The sequence below is a fragment of the Adiantum capillus-veneris genome, chromosome 21 (genome assembly GCF_014529385.1).
Source record: "Adiantum capillus-veneris isolate H3 chromosome 21, ASM1452938v2, whole genome shotgun sequence".
Lineage (NCBI taxonomy): Eukaryota > Viridiplantae > Streptophyta > Polypodiopsida > Polypodiales > Pteridaceae > Adiantum > Adiantum capillus-veneris.
Genome location: NC_140951.1, coordinates 125,887,965 through 125,907,494, shown reverse-complemented (window position 1 = coordinate 125,907,494; position 19,530 = coordinate 125,887,965).

Below are 19,530 nucleotides of genomic sequence, written 5' to 3'. Positions count from 1 at the left end.
TGTGGTAGAAACAAAAGTCCATTGTGACCACCTAGACATCATACGCGTATGATACCTTAGAGGCCAGATTTTGGGTCAAAAGATACTTCTGAGTACACCCTTGTGACCTATAGCGTTTAGAAAGAAAATAAAACATTTTTGAGCTTGTAAAGGTCATAAGACAGATCTAGGCAAGTGAATACTTGAACTAATCATATCTAGCATAAAAAGTGTTGGATTTGAATTTTGAAAGTTGATGTGGGTTACCACTGTATGAGGAACCTTTGGAGTGAAATTCACTTCAATTTGACCAATTAGACATCATACATGTATGATGTCTAAAGGGAAATTTAGGGAGAAAAATTGACATTTAAGCTTACCAGGGTGTTTAACACCACAAAACAAGCTTTTAGACCAAATTTGGGCTGATTTTGAGCACATAGACATCATACGCGTATGAAATCTCAAGTCCAAATATGAAGGTCCATAGCACTTTTGACCACATAGGAGGTTTGGAAATAATGTGTTAAGCTTGTTTGCAAAATTTCATCTCATTTGGACACATAATTTTTTATTAAAGGAGATTTTTACAGATACAGGAAGGTAAAGGTGAGAAAGTAGTGATTTTGAGCAATTTTGGTATCCAAAATTTGTTATGATCACATATTCTTGTTGTATGCGTCATGGAGTACCATGGGTAGAAATATAAGTGAAATTTTGAGCTAAAAGACATCATACACGTATGATGTCTTAGAGGCCAGATCTTGTTCAAATCAGACATCCTAGACCATAAAAGAAGTCCCTAGGCAAAATTTCATTGCATTTGGAGCACATTTGGGCTGAAAAGTGCCATGGATAGAAATTGGACAAGATTGATGCTTGTATTGACTATAACTTGTACAGAAAGTGTTCAAATTGAATTTTGAAAGTTGCTGAGAGTTTCTTGAGTGATAAAGAGTCTTGGGTATAAAAGTCACTGCATTTTGCCACAAAAGACATCATACGTGCATGATATCTCAAGTGCCAAATTAGAGATCAAAATCACATTTGAGCTTATAGAAGTGTTTGCTATCACAAAATAGGCCTAAAGACCAAATTTCATTCAATTTGGATCACTTTTGGCTTATCTAACCTCCCCAAGAAGTTGCTAGCAAACCAAACAGAAAAAGGAGCGATAGACCTATCTAAAGGTGTTAGAATAACATATTGAGACTTGAAGTTGTTAGACTACTCAAGGAGAGTCTACAGTTAAAGTTTGGAGCAATTCTGAGTCGGTAGACATCATACGCGTATGAAGTCTCCAAGCACAGGTTGGCTGTTTTGGCAATAACTTGAGCTTTCGATATCAAATTCCGAAACTTTTTTTTATCAAAACGAAGCTCCAGAGTAGCTCTACAACATTCAGTGTGAGCACTGAAAAAAAAATAAATGCCCTTTGAGTCATGTATTATTGGTCAACGCTCACGAAAAAATTTGTTGTTTAAGGCTTCAAAATGCATCCAAAAGTTAGGTATGTCTAAAAGTGACAATTTTGAGAGAAGTGTGAGAAAGCGATCATGATTTTGGACATAATTTTGACTTTTCCCTAACCAAAGCACTTGAACATATCGGTCTAAGTCTTCTTAATTAAGCTAGAGTTGTTAAGCCTAGTGATCATGTCCTCTTTAGATTCAAACTCAGCTTACACAAGCTTCAGGATCCCAATGGTAGAGGGGCATCTGCCCACAATGGATCTTCCAAACTTGCAGTTGATAAAGACCAATTTTGTTGAGAGAGTTCGGATGATCGATCATGAGAGTAAAGGACTATATCAATACATTGACGATAGTGAGGTCCACCTTTATAGGTTCTCAATTCCATATCCAGGAGAGCTGATGGATTACAAGCTCTTATATGTCTATGCATACGGAGTCGACTGTCAATCGAAACGTTGTCGTGCTGTAACACGTACATAGTGGGAACGCATGCTACAAGATCTATCTTGTAACTTTTTAGATACATAATTATCTTTCCTATAATGTACATATGTATATTTAAGTATAATAATAAGCCTTCTATCTCATCCTATTATTTTTCTCAAGGATAACCTATCCTTACTTTACCATCAGAAAATACTATGGGAAAAGCTCAATAGCTCTGCCTCTTTAACTTGGGGCAAAAAACATTGATTCTTTATTTCTACTATCTCATTATCATCTCACACCCTAGCTAGATCCTATATCTAGGGTAAACTCCAATATATATATATATTCTATGTATTTTTTATACTTTTCTTATATTTCTTTTTAAATAGCTACTAGGAGGGAATCAAATCCTAGTGGGACACTAGGTGGCATGATTTCAAAGATACACTTATTTTAATGCATTATTGCAAGCATGATTACAAAACTTTGTCAAGGAGCAATGTCATGCTTTCATATGGCATGAGGTGTCCTTTGGAGTTAATGAAAGTCTAGGCTAAGGGGACCACGGGAAGACTTTTTCTGCCAGAAATAGACCCTATTTTGATGAATTTTTTACACAAGGTTCCAATCCGAATTGGAAAATGATTCTAAAATGAAAATCGTAGCTACTGAGCTGAAGTTTTTGCCCATATTTTTACTTTTTTATTTGGAGCCACGATTAAGGAGATATGATCAAAATACTGGATCCCAGTCTGCCCACATCATGCAGGGACAGCTCATTTCCAACTTTTCCAATTCTTATTCACACTGGCTCCTCTCTTCTTGTGTAAACCCTTGGGGGTTCCCTTCACCTATAAAAGGGGACCTCTTCTTCCTTGAAAAAGGAACTCAAGAATTCAAGCCATTGATGAGAGGAATTATTGAAGGAGTGAGTAGTAATGCCTAATTGTACTTAGCCATTAACATAAGCCCAAGCCTACACTTTCTCCTAGAGGAAGACTAGCCATCCTTGTACTATATCCTTGGAAGATGAACTCTAATCAAAGAAGGTCTTGGACTTGGAGTATCAATCAATGTTGAATTCTCCCCTCTTCTTCTCTCTCCATCAATAATGGTGTTGAAGGGTTTATCAAGTAAGATGTGTTCTACATTGATGTTTTCTTGTTGTTTTCTTTTTCATCTCTAATCCAATATATATATATATATATATCTAATCTCAGATCCTTAACCAAATCTATCTCTTTCACTCTTCGTAATTCATCCTTTCTACAAATTCTAGGTTCTCTTTGCTATAGGTACATCTCTCCCCGCAGTATCCTTATTGCCTACGGGCAAGAATAGGGCTTGGGAGGGAAACTTCTCAACTCTTCACTTCTCTCATATCTACATTTTTCACATACTATCCTAGATGAATAATCCACATGATGATAATTTCTATCGCTTTCACTCTGTACGATCCATTAAAATTAACGTATGGATTAGCCGTAAAATACACTTTCAACAACGTATAGTGTTTCTCTTTGGCCCAGAAAGGCTCAATGAAATACTTCTATCACCGGATCCCATCATACTACCTCTCATAGACTATAATTTTTCTTTCGATGTAAGTGTAGTTATCTTGCTATGAACCAAGAGGATTTGTACACTCAATTAATCCCAATCACTAGACAAAATATATATATTATAGTAAGCACAAAACTACAATTCCAAAGAACAATTCGTAGCCTATTTAGTAAGCCAAGATTGAATGCCATTAACTCATCTATTAACCCTTTCATACTACCCATGATACGATATGACCATAGCCTTGATGTTTTTATCTTTGTGTTGTTTTGACATTCTCTTTTGTGTTCTTTCTTTGTGTGTGTGAGTGCAAGAGAGAAAGAGTGGGTCTTCTTTGATTGCACGTCTTTCCAAACCCTAGTCTTCATGGCATCTATGGTTTAACTCCTTCATATAGTTTTTGTTGAATTCTCTCACAAACTCTCACAGCCATAAGCCCGGTGCTTTCCTGGCAAGACCGCAAATTTCTCGACATATTTTTGGTGAACCCGACGCGAAACTGTCAGGGTGAGATTTTGTGGATAACCATGGGTGATCATGTTGAGCAACAGGGTATGCTTTTTGACCCAGCAACAATGCAAATGTTTCAAGCATTTGCAATGTTCATGCAACAACAACATGCCATTGAAAGAAGGGAGATTTCAGCAACGAAGGCCATACAAGCAGTCGTCAATAGAATGGATCAGTTCAATGGCAAAGATGTAACCAAGTACTTACGCGAGTATGTGAAGGAGATGGAGCTGCATCGCGTGTCAGAATGTGAGATTATTCAAAGCTTTGAGCTAGTTGTTGCTCCAAAAATTAGAGAGCATGTTAGGGTAATTAAAGATGGGCATGGGAGAAATTGAGAAGAACTCAAAGTAGCTTTAAAGGAGGAATATTTCATGGAGGACTCTGAGAGAGTGACCAAAAAGACATTCTTAGAATGGGTAGTCAAGCCAAAGCAAGGACTATCAATAACAGAGCTACTTAGGGAATTTGAGCTGCGCTATGCACAACTCACAAAGATGAAGCTTTGGATCTCAAGGGATGTCGCAAGTTTGTGGTAAATCACATAAATGATTGTGATAAAATTTTGTCTAGGTTGGAAGAAGTGAATCTTACATTGTCAGGGAAAAAGTCTATGTTTGGTGTCAATGAAGTGCTTATTGTGGGGCACATGTGCGGGCCATATGGTAGGAAACCTTGTCCAACAAAGGTAGATGCCATCCAAAGAATGAAAGAAACGTGCACTAGCATCACTGAGGTTAGAAGGTTTCTGGGAGCATGTGTCTTCTATGTTATTTGGATTCCACATTATGCACATGTAGTTGATCCTCTTTATCAGCTGCTTAGAAAGAATCAGAAGTTTAAATGGACAGAAGCACATGTAAAATCCATGAAAAAACTAAAGGAGTTGCTCCAGTCAGCAACGACTTTGAGAAAGGTAGACTATGAGTGTCAAAGGCCAGTGATTGTGACAGTAGGTACCAGTCCTACAAGGATTGGATGGGCAATAGGGCAAGATGACAAAGAACGACATAGGTATGTGGTAAGATTTGGAGCAAAGGTACTAAGTGCTCGCCAAAGAAACGATCCACAGATAAAGAGAGAGTTATGGGGTATGGTTACAGCCTTGAAAAGTGGGAAAGAGTACCTAATTGGTGCATGTGTGGTTGTAGAAACAGATTGTCTACCACTTCTTGGGATGATTACAAGCTGCTCAACACCAGACATTGCTATGTTGCGGTGGATTGCCTACATTAAGTCCTTAAATCCCGAGTTTAAGCACATTGCAGGTAAAGACAATACAGTGGCAGATATGCTATGCAAGGTATGAAGATGAGTCACAAATGATTGATGAGGGAGATGATGTAGGTACAAAGTTCTATTCTATCTCTCATGTCAAACGTAACAATGTCTGCATGACTAATCTACTTGAATCATTCTTGAAAGAGCTTTATGAAGGTGATTGGCTTCTTATTGGAAGCTACTTGAGTACTCTAACAAAACAGGATGATTGGTCTGAATAAGAATTCAAGAGGATACACAGGAAAGCATATGGGTACTTTTTGAGGGATGGTTACTTGTGGAAGCATCCTAAACAAAAGGGTGCTACACCACAATGGGTTATATGCAAAAAAGAGACTCAAGTAAAGCTCATGCAAGAGTTTCATGAGAGTCTATGGGCTGGACACAGGGGTGTGTGGGCAACCTTCTCCAAGTTGAAAGAAAAATACTGGTGGAAGGGTATGTATAAATATGTATCTCAGTTTGTAGAGTCATGCGTAACTTGTCAAATGTATTCAAATGTTCGACATCGTGATGGATTGCACCCTACATATCCACTAGCCATGCACTATAAATGGGTTGTGGGTCTAGTCACAATGCCTTTAGGACTCTGGCAGATGAGATACTTGGTTCTTGCACGAGAAGACCTAACTAATCAGGTTGAAGGAAGAGCATTAAGAGTTAAACCCAGAGAAGCTGTGTGCAGATTCCTTCTTGATGAGGTGATTTTCCGTTATGGTTGTGTGGGAAAGATCACTGCAGATAGAGGTGAGCTGGATGCCGAAGAAGCAAGGGAGTTCTTTTCTAGATTAGGAATCAAGCTTTCTCTTACCACAGCTTCCAACCCTGAAGGCAATGGAAAGAGTGAAAGAGGGCATCCTCCTATCATCAAAGCTTTGGCCAAGGCTTGTGAAGGACGAGTTGGTGAGTGGCCAAAACTGTTACCATATGCTTTATGGGCTGATCGTACAACACATAGATCAATAACTGGCTACATGCCTGCGGAGCTAATGTATGGTCAAAAGCCAGTGATGCCGATTGAAGATACAATTCCCACATGGAATGTAGTACCTTGGCAAGAGGGGCATAGCAGGGAAGATCTCCTTGCACTGCATATAAGGCAACTACAGAGAAGACCTGGAGACATTGAAGCTGCAAAAGAACGACTCAAAAATGCAAGGTTGAAAAACAAGGACTACTTTGATAAGCGACATCGACTCAGGGGCAAAGCAATTGACAAAGGTGACTGGGTTTTAGTGTATGATAGTAGCCTTGATAACCAGCACACAGTTATGCGTAAGTTTTCAAAAAGATGGTTTGGACCGTATGTTGTAAAGCATGTGCAAGAAAATGCTACTTACAGCTTGTCTGAACTAGATGGGACAGAAGTAAAGATTCCCATTGCAGAAAAAAGGATCAAAATGTTTAAGAGAAGAGGAGACAATGATCCAGACGATGTTGATGAGGAGGAAGAGCAAACCACAGGTAAAGATCAAAGTGAAGATGAAGATTTGGAATCATCCAGTGAAGAAGAAAGCAAGGAAGATGTACAAGAGGGCTGATCTTACAAAGAAATAATGTGGCACATACCGGAGGATGTGCAGGTTTAGAGGGGGTGGATGTCGTGCTGTAACACGTACATAGTGGGAACGCATGTTACAAGATCTATCTTGTAACTTTTTAGATACATAATTATATTTACTATAATGTACATATGCATATTTAAGTATAATAATAAGTCTTCTATCTCATCCTATTATTTTTCTCAAGGGTAACCTATCCTTACATTAACATCAGAAAATACTATGGGAAAAGCTCAATAGCTCCGCCTCTTTAACTTGGGGCAAAAAACATTGATTCTTTATTTCTACTATCTCATTATCATTTCACACCCTAGCTAGATCCTATATCTAGGGTAAACTCCAATATATATATATTCTATGTATTTTTTATACTTTTCTTATATTTCTTTTTAAATAGCTACTAGGAGGGAATCAAATCCTAGTGGGACACTAGGTGGCATGCTTTCAAAGATACACTTATTTTAATGCATTATTGCAAGCATTATTACAAAACTTTGTCAAGGAGCAATGTCATGCTTTCATATGGCATGAGGTGTCCTTTGGAGTTAAATGAAAGTCTAGGCTAAGGGGACCACGGGAAGACTTTTGCTGCCAGAAATGGACCCTATTTTGATGAATTTTTTACACAAGGTTCCAATCTGAATTGGAAAATGATTTTAAAATGAAAATCGTAGCTAATGAGCTGAAGTTTTTGCCCATATTTTTACTTTTTTATTTGGATCCACGGTTGAGGAGATATGATCAAAATACTGGACCCTAGTCTGCCCACATCATGCAGAGACAGCTCATTTCCAACTTTTTCAATTCCTATTCACACTGGCTCCTCTCTTCTTGTGTAAACCCTTGGGGGTTCCCTTCACGTATAAAAGGGGACCTCTTCTTCCTTGAAAAAGGAACTCAAGAATTCAAGCCATTGATGAGAGGAATTATTGAGGAAGTGAGTAGTAATGCCTAATTGTACTTAGCCATTAACATAAGCCCAAGCCTACACTTTCTCCTAGAGGAAGACTAGCCATTCTTGTATGCTATCCTTGGAAGATGAACTCTAATCAAAGAAGGTCTTGGACTTGGCGTATCAATCAACGTTGAATTCTCCCCTCTTCTTCTCTCTCCATCAATAATGGTGTTGAAGGGTTTATCAAGTAAGATGTGTTCTACATTGATGTTTTCTTGATTTCTTGTTGTTTTCTTTTTCATCTCTAATCCAATATATATATATATATATATATATATATATATATATATATATATATATATATATATATATATATATATATATATATATATATATATATATATATATATATATATATATATATATATATATATATATATATATATATATATATATATATATATATATATATATCTAATCTCAGATCCTTAACCAAATCTATCTCTTTCACTCTTCGTAATTCATCCTTTCTACAAATTCTAGGTTCTCTTTGCTACAGGTACATCTCTCCCCGCAGTATCCTTATTGCCTACGGGCAAGAATAGGGCTTGGGAGGGAAACTTCTCAACTCTTCACTTCTCTCATATCTACATTTCCCACATACTATCCTAGATGAATAATCCACATGATGATAATTTCTATCGCTTTCACTCTGTACGATCCATTAGAATTAACGTATGGATTAGCCGTAAAATACACTTTCAACAACGTATAGTGTTTCTCTTTGGCCAAAAAGGCTCAATGAAATAATTCTATCACCGGATCCCATCATACTACCTCTCATAGACTATAATTTTTCTTTTGATGTAAGCGTAGTTATCTTGCTATGAACCAAGAGGATTTATACACACAATTAATCCCAATCACTAGACAAAATATATATATTATGGTAAGCACAAAACTACAATTCCAAAGAACAATTCGTAGCCTATTTGGTAAGCCAAGATTGAATGCCATTAACTCATCTATTAACCCTTTCATACTACCCATGATACGATATGACCATAGCCTTGATGTTTTTATCTTTGTGTTGTTTTGACATTCTCTTTTGTGTTCTTTCTTTGTGTGTGTGAGTGCAAGAGAGAAAGAGTGGGTCTTCTTTGATTGCACGTCTTTCCAAACCCTAGTCTTCATGGCATCTATGGTTTAACTCCTTCATATAGTTTTTGTTGAATTCTCTCACAAAATCTCACAGCCATAAGCCCAATGCTTTCCTGGCAAGACCGCAAATTTCTCGACAACGTATAGTTGTTGACAAGTATGGATGAGAATGCAGAGCTGTACAAAGCACAAATCCACAAACTACATTGGAAATAGGTGGACATTTGGTCAATGAATGACCACAGATATATCCACCAAACACGAGGATTCCTACGAGAATTCCAAAAAGGGAGCCACCTGGGTTCCTTCCTAGAGTGATAACAAGAAATGAAATGATCACAGAGATGGAAAACGTCCCTCCTCAAATGAATTTCATTAATAGACCAATCTCCAATAGAATGACCAATCCCTTTGAAGAAGAACCTAGGCATGGTAGAATGCCTAAAGTGAGAGAAGGATTGGGAGAGTCTATGGTTAAACTTGTAGACAATCAGCAGTTTAAATCGTCCCAAGTTCAGAAATGGGTAAACAAGAAATACTTTGGAGATAAAGATCCGAGAGATCACGTAGCGGATTTTAGAAGAGTAAGTAGAGCAAAGAAGGTTTTGGATTTTGCAATGCAGTTTGCGGGATTTGGACTAACTCTGGAAGATGACGCGGCTGCATGGTTCAACTTAGTGGAAAGACTGTATTTTGAGACTCTAGACAAGTTGTTTGAGGAATTCATTGAAGAATTCCTACAGAAAGTCATAGCTCACAATACGATCTAACAAATCCACAGATTCAAGTAGAAAGAAGTTGAAAGATGAATTGGTATGCAAAGTAGCATTACAACTCAAGAGATATATCAAGTTCTGTCCAAGAACAGAACTACTTATGCAAGCACGCGTAAAGTTGATCTTTATCCAAGAAATGAGACATGCAAGTCTTCAAAAGGATCTACATATGATAAGGACCCTGATGCTAAATGAATTGATCAAAGAATCTCTTTATTTGGTGGATAATTGTGAGGAATATAAATAAAAGGATTATAGATTTAAGAGGACGACACATCCTCTCAATGCAGTGACTCACAGATGCCTGAGTCCATTGAAAAACCAACGGCACATATCAATCAAGAAAATTTATCAACAAAATGGTCAAGAGGTTAGCTCCTCTTGTAAATGCCGACCCAAGAGAGCTTAAGTGCTGCAAAATGGAGAGAAAATGGACAAACCATATGAGGAAAGATTGTTACTATAGCATGGATTATGCTAGGGAGAGGTATGTACAACCTGTTCTAGTAGCACCTACTCCACCTAGATACATTATGGGGAATGCGCCAGGTCTAGTAGGAGTTTCAAGGCCATAGCATGTCTAGGAAAACATTCTTCACTACCGGGTGCTCGAATGCTTGTAGACATGAGATACGATAGAATATGAGAGAAGCACATGGAGTGGTGAGGCCGATAAAACCTCCACCTCCTGCATTTTGACATAAAGAAAGAAGGTATGAGACATGCAAAAGGACATTGTGGTTCATTGTGAATAGGGGCTTAGCTAGGTTAGAGACAGTTTACAGCCAAGAGAAAATGCAAGAAGAAGCCCCTCAAGTAGAGTGTCACAAAAGACATGACACCAAGTAAATGCCTATTGTCTTGAATGTGGTGTCATTCACTTGATCCCCAACTGTCCAAAAAATCCAAATCGAGGCATAGAGACAACAACAAATGTCTTAGGAATTGTTCAGTTACCTAGGAGCTCGAAAAACAAAAATGTCGTACCAGTTTAAGCAGTTACGAGAGTGCAAGCGCAAAAGGAAGCTGATGAGAACCTAGAGAAAGAGAAAACAAAAACTGACGCGAGTCGAGAGACAGGTGAACCAAAGACCAATGCACCCATTCAAAAAACGAGCAAACAGAATAGTTGGAAAGCAAGAAAGGCTAGGATGAAAGCACGTAGGGAACAAGAGCAAAAATCCCTAGCTGAGGAATGTGCCCAAGCTAAAGATAAGATAAGACAACATAAGGAGAGGGTTGCACCTTCTCTTAAGCAAACATCTCAACCTCCAGAAGAACCATCCACAGAGGAGAAACTAAGAAGTGCTAGTTCAAGAGGATCAGTATTGGTTGAGAAGGTTAATGAACCCTTAGACACCCTACTAAAAGCCTATGATACACGGTTCAAAAGCAATCAAACCCAAGAACAGAGGTGGTTGACATATCCATATGTGGAACTAGAAAAGCAAAGGCTTTAAATGTGCCAGAAAATGATTCAAATAGCCTAAGCTTTACTAGAACCACCAGTTGGAAAACAACAGTTGGAAAACCTGAGGATGTGATCCTTGTCCCACCTACACCAATAATCCCACCAAACCAGAAATGAATAGAGCCAGATTCCAATTTCACGAGCACAGACCAAAGCTCAAGGACCCAACATTAGAACCAAAATTAGTGTTGAATACCATGGATAACTCTTTTGGGGGATTTTGAGAGTCATAAAGAAATAGATGGTCTTGACGAATTGTGGAAACAAGTCAGAGAGGCCAATGAAGCCAGTGAGCTAAGTAGATGAGTAAACCAAACGGCTGATGGGAGAGGAGTGTCTCATCAACCAATAGAGAAAATTGAGACTGGATCTCAAATGAATCTAGAAGTGCAATCCTATTGGGGAGAGAAAGGATCTGTACACTCTATGGACAATCAACCCCATTTGCCAAGAACACTACCGTCCTATATAGGAGAGCACGAGGCCAAGTCAGATGTTATTACAGTCCCATCACAGAGACTGTCTTCCAACAAGGTCATCGAGTCAAAAGGATTGATAGATATTTTGTTAAAACCAGTCACCTGTATGATAATGTTGGTCAAGTTGCTCAGAATAAAACCAATTGAAACATGTGGACTACTGTGGGAAAATGCCTAGAGAATTTTGGCGGAAAAAAACCAATGACGCAAATTAAGGAATGGATCAAAGAGCTTGAAATGCCTCAACTAAGCACTAGGCCAGCGCCCTTAAACAAGGTAGGCAAGTACTAGAGAGAGAAGATGGGAGCACCACTCTCCCTGTGGAATTTCAAGGCATAAAAACCATGGCAATCCTTGATAGTGGAGCTGGCATTGCCATTGCACCAAAAGAGATCTGGAAAAAATGGGGAAAACCAGTAGTGAGGGCTACCAGGATGAAACTGCATCTTTCAGATGGACACATGGAAAGGCCCCTAGGACTGCTAGAAAAAGCAGTTTTTACTTCTTGTGGCATTGAATATGAGCAAACCTTTGCTATTGTTGACTTTTGCAAGAAGAACAACTATGACATCATTTTAGGAAGACCAATCATGCGACAATTGAAAATGGTCCAAGATTGAGGTTATGACCATATCTACTTGAGACATATGAAAACCACGACAAGAATAAAACTTAAGGCCATAGTTACAAGGACGTGAACCGAACCCCTGTGGAGGAGTTTGATTCCTCTACGATAGTAGGATCAAAACTTCTAGCATGGTTGGTAAGCCTAAAGAAATGTGGATGTGTGGAGCTTCGCAATGCACAAGCTTAAAGCCAGAGGAATGTATCCTAAAAAGGGTAATCAAGGATAAGGATTAAATCCCAAAACCATTTCCTGAAGAAGCATTAGAGCCACTAAAATGGGAACGCATCTTGGCTACTTCAGATGTGTGCACTATTCAAGACGGCTCAACAACAAAGTTTTGTGATAAAGATGGCTAAGATGTTGTTCCTTATTTTGCAGTGAGTGTGAGTCCAGGAAAACAAAGAGAACCAGGTATCGAAAAGTTCCCAAATTGAAAAGAAAGCAAACGAATGTTGCGACTTAGAAGACGAAGAAGAAGACGAGTTCTATGACTCCGTAGAACACGTGGAGCTTCATAAAGATGTTTTTTGACAATGGAAATCCAGAAAACCCAGCATCTGACATGAACAACACTTTAACAAATGTACGGTTTTATGATTTTCTCGATCAAAGACTCAGGAAACAATGTCACCACTACAAAAATAAAGTGCATCAAAAGTGGGTTCCAAAATCCTCGTTGGTGATGCAATTGTAACAAGCAACTTCATACACGGCTCCTATAGAGGAAGAAAATACTCAACCAAGAAGAAAACAACCATGTCAAAAGGCTAACAATGCTCTAGTCAATTGGCTAGAAAAGTCATTCCAGACACAACAATCCAAGAACAAATACATAGTAACTTTCCATAACCAACCAAACCACCAAGGGAAAGTGCTAGAATTTAACCTTGTTGAGGATAATAGTGATAGTGATGATTTTTATGACATCCCCGAACTCATGTCATCACTATCACTCGTAGCTTCCATAACAACCAAAGAAGGCCAAAAGAAAAGAACATCAAGTCATAGCCAAAAGGTTTGACAGATCTTGATACCAAAGAGGCATATTGGCCAAAAGTAGGTATGGATCAAGAAGATGAAGATCTCTGATGAAAAATCACAAGATCGAACACCAAAAGGAAAACAAGTGAAGTTTGCAAGAACCCCTAAGAAAATCACAAATTTGCAAGATTTTGTAACTCAGATTTGGGTTCCAAAGAAGTTGATTCAAGCATAAAGAGGTGAAGAGTTTATTTGGATTCCAAAACAATTAAAATATCAACTCCCAAAGTCTTAATCTTGCCCTCAACCAAGCGTACAAGGGCTGAAGCAAAGATTGTTGTAGGCTCACACAAAGACAAGGTGGATCCCAAAGAAGTCTCTTGAAACACAAACAAAGCAAGGACCCAAATGAGCATCAGCAATGAAACAGCCAGTAATCACAAGGAAGTGGGTCCCAAAGGAAACCAATAAAACTATTGTCACTGCACTGACGCTTGAATTCTTTCAATTCCTCCTATGGCTAATGTACAATTAGAAGAGATCACGTTGCTCACTTCACCACTACATGTTGCACAAGGCTTACAAATTAGGAGATGAAGTGACTGCACAGGAAAATCTGGGAAGAAAAATAACCATAGACAACCAAAGAGGAAGTCCAAATATCTCTACAACCTTCAATCAAGCAAACGACACAGGAGCTTCAAATACCATAACATTGCTTAGAATAGGAAGCCTCACTAGAAAATGCCAATAAGAAAATTTCTTATACCCACATCTTGCACATCATAAAGTTTTTCCATGCATTGATTGTGTATGCATAATAGGGCTACATTACATACCCTTGATGATACCATGTCATCTAGGAGGACTCCAAATAGGAGGGGGGGAGGCATTTTAAATGCGGACCTAATACTATGAATATTAAAGGGCAATGTTTTGTGAACTGCATTGAACTTTTGCATTTGATCGTGATAATTAATTGACAAAATTTAGAGTATATACCCTCATAATAGCGTTACAAGAGAAGTGCGGAGACAAAAGCCTTATATGAGCCCCTAGGAACATGTGTACAATGTACATAGCATTCAAAACTCTATTCAAATGATTTTTCTTTTTGCTAAGTTGATTTTTGGTTTTATTTAGTTATTTTCTGATATTTTCTTATTATTAGCAAAACAAGAAAAATCCATGATCCAGATGAAGAAAAGACTGAACAAATGCCTGAGTAGTACAAAGAGAAGAAGGTACAGGAAAATCACAACAGTTCATAAGGTATGTCTCAAAAGCCATGTGCAGAAGGCTATAATGTCAGAGGTAAGAAAAGAAAGATGATCAGTCTTCAACAACAATATGAGGCCAAAAATGATTGAGAATGGTCATAAAACTCTGGGATGGCCTTCAAGGACAAAGAAAGTTGGTGATGCAACAAAATGAAAGCATCCATCAAGTCTAAAGTTTCCTTTCAGACACTTCATGCGACTACAAGGCCGTATACAGGAAGTAGATCTTTATACTAGAAATCTTCTATCTTGTATGTGACTTAATGAAGCCTACGAAACAAAAGGGACTAACAGTACTAACAAGAACAAAAGGAGTGGAAATGACAGTTCAGTCATCTATCATGATAAATGTCTGCAGGAGCAACTAGGGGTCAAACCAAATTTTGGTCATCATCATTGGTTCTACATGTGTTTGGCAGCTAGAAGGTGCCAGCAATGCCCATTAGTCAAATCGAAGATTGAAATCCAAAACTTTAGCTTGGAAAGCCAAATACAAGTCCGAATCAAGCCAAACTTTGTCGAAGGCTATGAATAGAGAATACAAGCTAAGGGTTTCTTTTATATAAAAAAACTAGCAAGGGATGCTATTTTTTCAAATATGAACCATGATAGCCATCTACATACCACGTACATCATGTATATGAGATTTGGGGACAAATAGACAATGATATCTCGTAGATGGTCATCTATCGTGAATGATGTTGGATAAGGATCTTTTGAAGCAAGTTATTAATTGGGGAGTTAATTGGGGTTTGTTAGCATCTAATTAAGTCATGTATCAAGTAGAAGCACTATAATGATGTACAAAGCATACAAAAGCTAACAGTAGCAAATGCTACTTTGATCACATTGATGAAGGAACAAAGGAGTCACCAACAAAGAAGAGCAGGCACAAATGGTAGACAAACCAACCTTCGCAGGGTTACATATCTTGTCCTTGATGAGGCGGATTGAATGTTGGACATGGGTTTTGAACCTCAAATCAAAGAAGATTATCTCCCAGATTCGGCCTGACAGACCATGCAACTTGGTCTAAAGAGGTTGAAGGTTTAGCCAAACGATTTCTACAGAATCCTTACAAAGTTGTCATTGGTTCACACGATCTGAAAGCCAATCATTCAATTCTACAAATTATAGAAGTTGTTTCTGAGAATGAAAAATACTCAAAATTGGTAGATTTACTGGAGTGAGTCATGGATAGAGCTTTATCTATCCATGATGACATGAGTCAAGTTGAACGAGATTGGGTCCTTTCTGAATTCAGATCTAGCAATAGCCCTATAATGGCAACAACAGATGTTGCAGCTCAGGGCTTGGATATGAAGGACATAAAGTTCATCATCAGTTATGACTTTCATGGATCATAGTTCTTGTTGTGGTTTGACAAAGTACAAGCACTAGAACACAAACAAAGGCAAAAACACAACAAAGACCGCACCGACATTGACAATCAGGTCATGTTAGGGACGACATGAATTCGGAGGGGGGAGTGTTGACCCACAGGTCAACAGTACGACATAACTCAACACAGCCTTATGTTTTAAAATGCTACGAATTATGGTTTAAAACATTATTTGTAATGATTAGTTATTCTAGATAAAGAAATTATGGTGCAATGACACTTTCGAAATGTTAATACAAAGTCATTTGACCCTTTTGAACTCTATTTTAGGTTGACATATCATAGCCTTAGTATATAAGGTACCCAGGTCATTTTGTAAGGAGAAATTTTATCATAATCAAGTTTTAAGCTACCATCAACTGTGAAAGAGAGAGAGTGTGAGCTTCATTCTGATGCGACTTCCAAATCGCTCATCGCATTGGAGATTCGATTTCACCATTGCGATAGGCTCAAAGAGAGCTACGCATCAACACCAAGCATTCCACGCGAAACAGAGCACGCATGCTCATGTGTCTATGAGCTATTTGTGGTCGTAAGGATATCAAATGATGTTTGTTTTTGCATGCAAGTAGTAATTAGAATCATGGAAACATAAGCTACACATAGGTACTCATAGATTCTAGTTTTGGGCACTTTTGAAATTCGGATTTGTCTTCATACATGTTTTTCGCATATGGGTTTAGAGTGAGGTTTTTGAGTGTAGAGGCTTGGGGACACGTGTATCCTAATGAGGGGATGGTATTCCTTAAGTTTTGTTCAATTCTGATATGATTTGGTGAGTTTCCTTCCGTTTGTGTATATGTGGGTTGGGTGGTGTACTTGAGAGCAGTGAGATTCTAGGTTCTGGTTTAGTTATCCTTCTAGAGTGTTATATGTGTGGGGTGGTCTCAGCCTGACAAGCTAAAGAGATTGCCTCCGTGTGCCTATTGTGTCATTGTGTCCTCGAATGACATTATGTTGATCTAGGTAGTGTTGCAAGCACTTTATAGGTGGTGTGGTTTGCTTCTGCAACAGTCTATCTCTCTCTTTCCTCTCTCTATCTCTCTCCCTCTCCCTCTCTATCCCTCCTTATTCCCCTCTCCCTCTCTCTGTCTCTTTCTCTACTTCTCTATCTCTCCCTCTTTCCCTCTCCTTCTCTATGTCTCTCTCTATCTCTCCCTCTTTCTCTATATCTATCTCCCCCTTCTCTCTCTCTCTCTCTCTCTCTCTCTCTCTCTCTCTTCCTTCCTCTTCCTCCTCCTCTCTCCCTCTTTCCTTCTATCTCTCTCCCTCTCTTATCTCTTTCTATCTCTATTTTTATGTATCCATTCTCTTTCTTATATTTTTTTTGGCCTTTTGTTTAATATTTAACTTTTTTTGGTTTTATTTTTTAATGAAAAAAAATAACATCTTTTAAGTAGAACACTTTGGAGCATAATATAACACTAACTTAACATTAAACAATCAAAAGAAAGAAGCAATCATTTCTTTTCTCTATCTACTTTAACATTAATTTAAACATTGTCCATTAAGTCTACACTAATCTTTCTTCCTCTGTCAATTTTTTTTCTATTGTTATAATTACACTCACAAGCTAATCATTTGCTAACCACAAGATAATCACACTCTCTCAAGCATTGTCGTGACCAATCGAATAAAGCAAACAAGAAAAGTGAGGGAAAGAAGCAAAAACCATCTACAAATATGCAAGAGGTATGCGATTTTTCCATTTCTCTATCCTAATGTTTGTGTGTTTAAGATAATAGGGTAGGGTGGGTTGTTAACCTTTATTTTATTTATCCGCGGTTGTATCTTCTTGCATCCTCTTCTGTGTAGAGCTTCCGCGTGATCGTTTCTTCTATCTCTCCGGTCCACTCTTTCTCACGGTCCAACGGGTGTTGAGAAGGTGCTTGCCAAAGGGTCTTTTGTGTGTGTGTGTGTGTGTGTGTGTGTGTGTGTGTGTGAGAGAGAGAGAGAGAGAGAGAGAGAGAGAGAGAGGGGGGGGGGGAGCTTGACAAGGAGAGGGAGGTAGAGCTTGACAGGGAGAGATGGAGAGAAGAGAGGGAGCAAATGTGATGGCCGGAAAGAAAAGAGAGCAAGGTATGCCCAAAAAACATGGCATGCCTTGCCCTGTTTCTTATTTACGAGTGTCAAATATTACCGTGGATATTATTGCGCATGTTATCGTAAATATTACCGCGTACGTGAAAATCAAACGTTCAAGAAAGGTATTTGACATTGTAGCTTTTCCTCAACCCCAACCCCAATTTTCCACCACTTTTCTTTTTTACTCGTTACATCTTTAAAAATTATATTTTAAGTACTATATTAGATTTTTTAAAGTTTTGCTTCCTCTTTTTACTCATTGTACAATATTTAAAAATATTCTTAGTCATTTCTCTCTATTTTCCTTTAAACAATCTAGCAGACACCTAACCTACAAATTGTTCATTTTTTAAAGCACATGTGATTTGTGTTATTTTTAGTCATTTCTTTTAATTTTCCTATTGAGATCTATTAAGTAATTGTTTTCTTTTATACATGTGATTTTTAATAGATATTTTGAATTAAAATTTTGTTGTGTCATGCATGTGCAAGACGGTTAGGATGATCGTGGCCCTTCGAACGGCCTCAAACTTTATCGATGGCTAAAGGACAAACACCCTTGTCCTTGCGCCAAGTGCAAAAGGGCAATCCCTCGATTGAGCGCATTGCTTTGGATTATGTGGAGAACAAGGGGCTTTGCCTCCCTCGGAAAAGCGCTTGAGTAGATAACAACGCAGCCGGCCCCTCACTTGAGGAAGTCCCCCATTGGTCTGTGTTTGGTGGTGGTGCTTTGGCGCGCAAGACTGAAAGACAACGGCAAGAGCTACTGGGTGAAGGTATGGCGCGTGATGACACTCTCACTAGCTCTACTTTGACAACTCCTCCACGTGCATCTCAGGGACACTTTGAGCTTGAGGATGAGCACATGTTTGACATGGTCGATGAGTTACTAGCTCATGAAGGAAACATGTGCAAGGAAGATTGCCGACCCTGCACTGTTAGCGACTGGACACACCCTACGGAAAATGACTGCTCGGTGGAATATTATTTTTTGTAATTATTCATTTATTGAGAAAAATCGACATTTCACCTTTGTAAATAGTGGGGCTTACAGAAACTTCCAGATTGTATCCCATTTTTTACAATTAGATTGAGTAGATGGTTAAATTGGAACATTAGGGTTTAAGATTGTAAGGCATTTATACCACTTTTGACCTTAATGAGAAAACCTTTGTCATTTAAAAAAAAAGGTTCAGTCTGTGAGTGAGCGTACTATGTACAAAAGAGAGTGAGAGTTTCATCTTGACGCTACGCGTGCACCAGTGGTCGGAGTCGAGTGTGGAGAAGTGCAACGTGTTGCCCCCGACGAGAGCTACAGGCCGATACCTACATTGCGGGCGTACGGTCTAGTTTTGCGAGCTCGACCTACGAGCTTCATCTGGTGATTCGGTGAGCATACGTTATCCGTTTTCGCATTTCAGCATATCCACGCGTTCCCATTGAGTAGAGCTACACATTAAACACTTTAGTTTTTGAAAACGATGACCTGTAAATTTCGACCAGACATCCTACGTGATTTTACACCAGGTGTTTAGGGTTGGGATTTTGGTTCATGGACCTTAGGGAGAGTGAC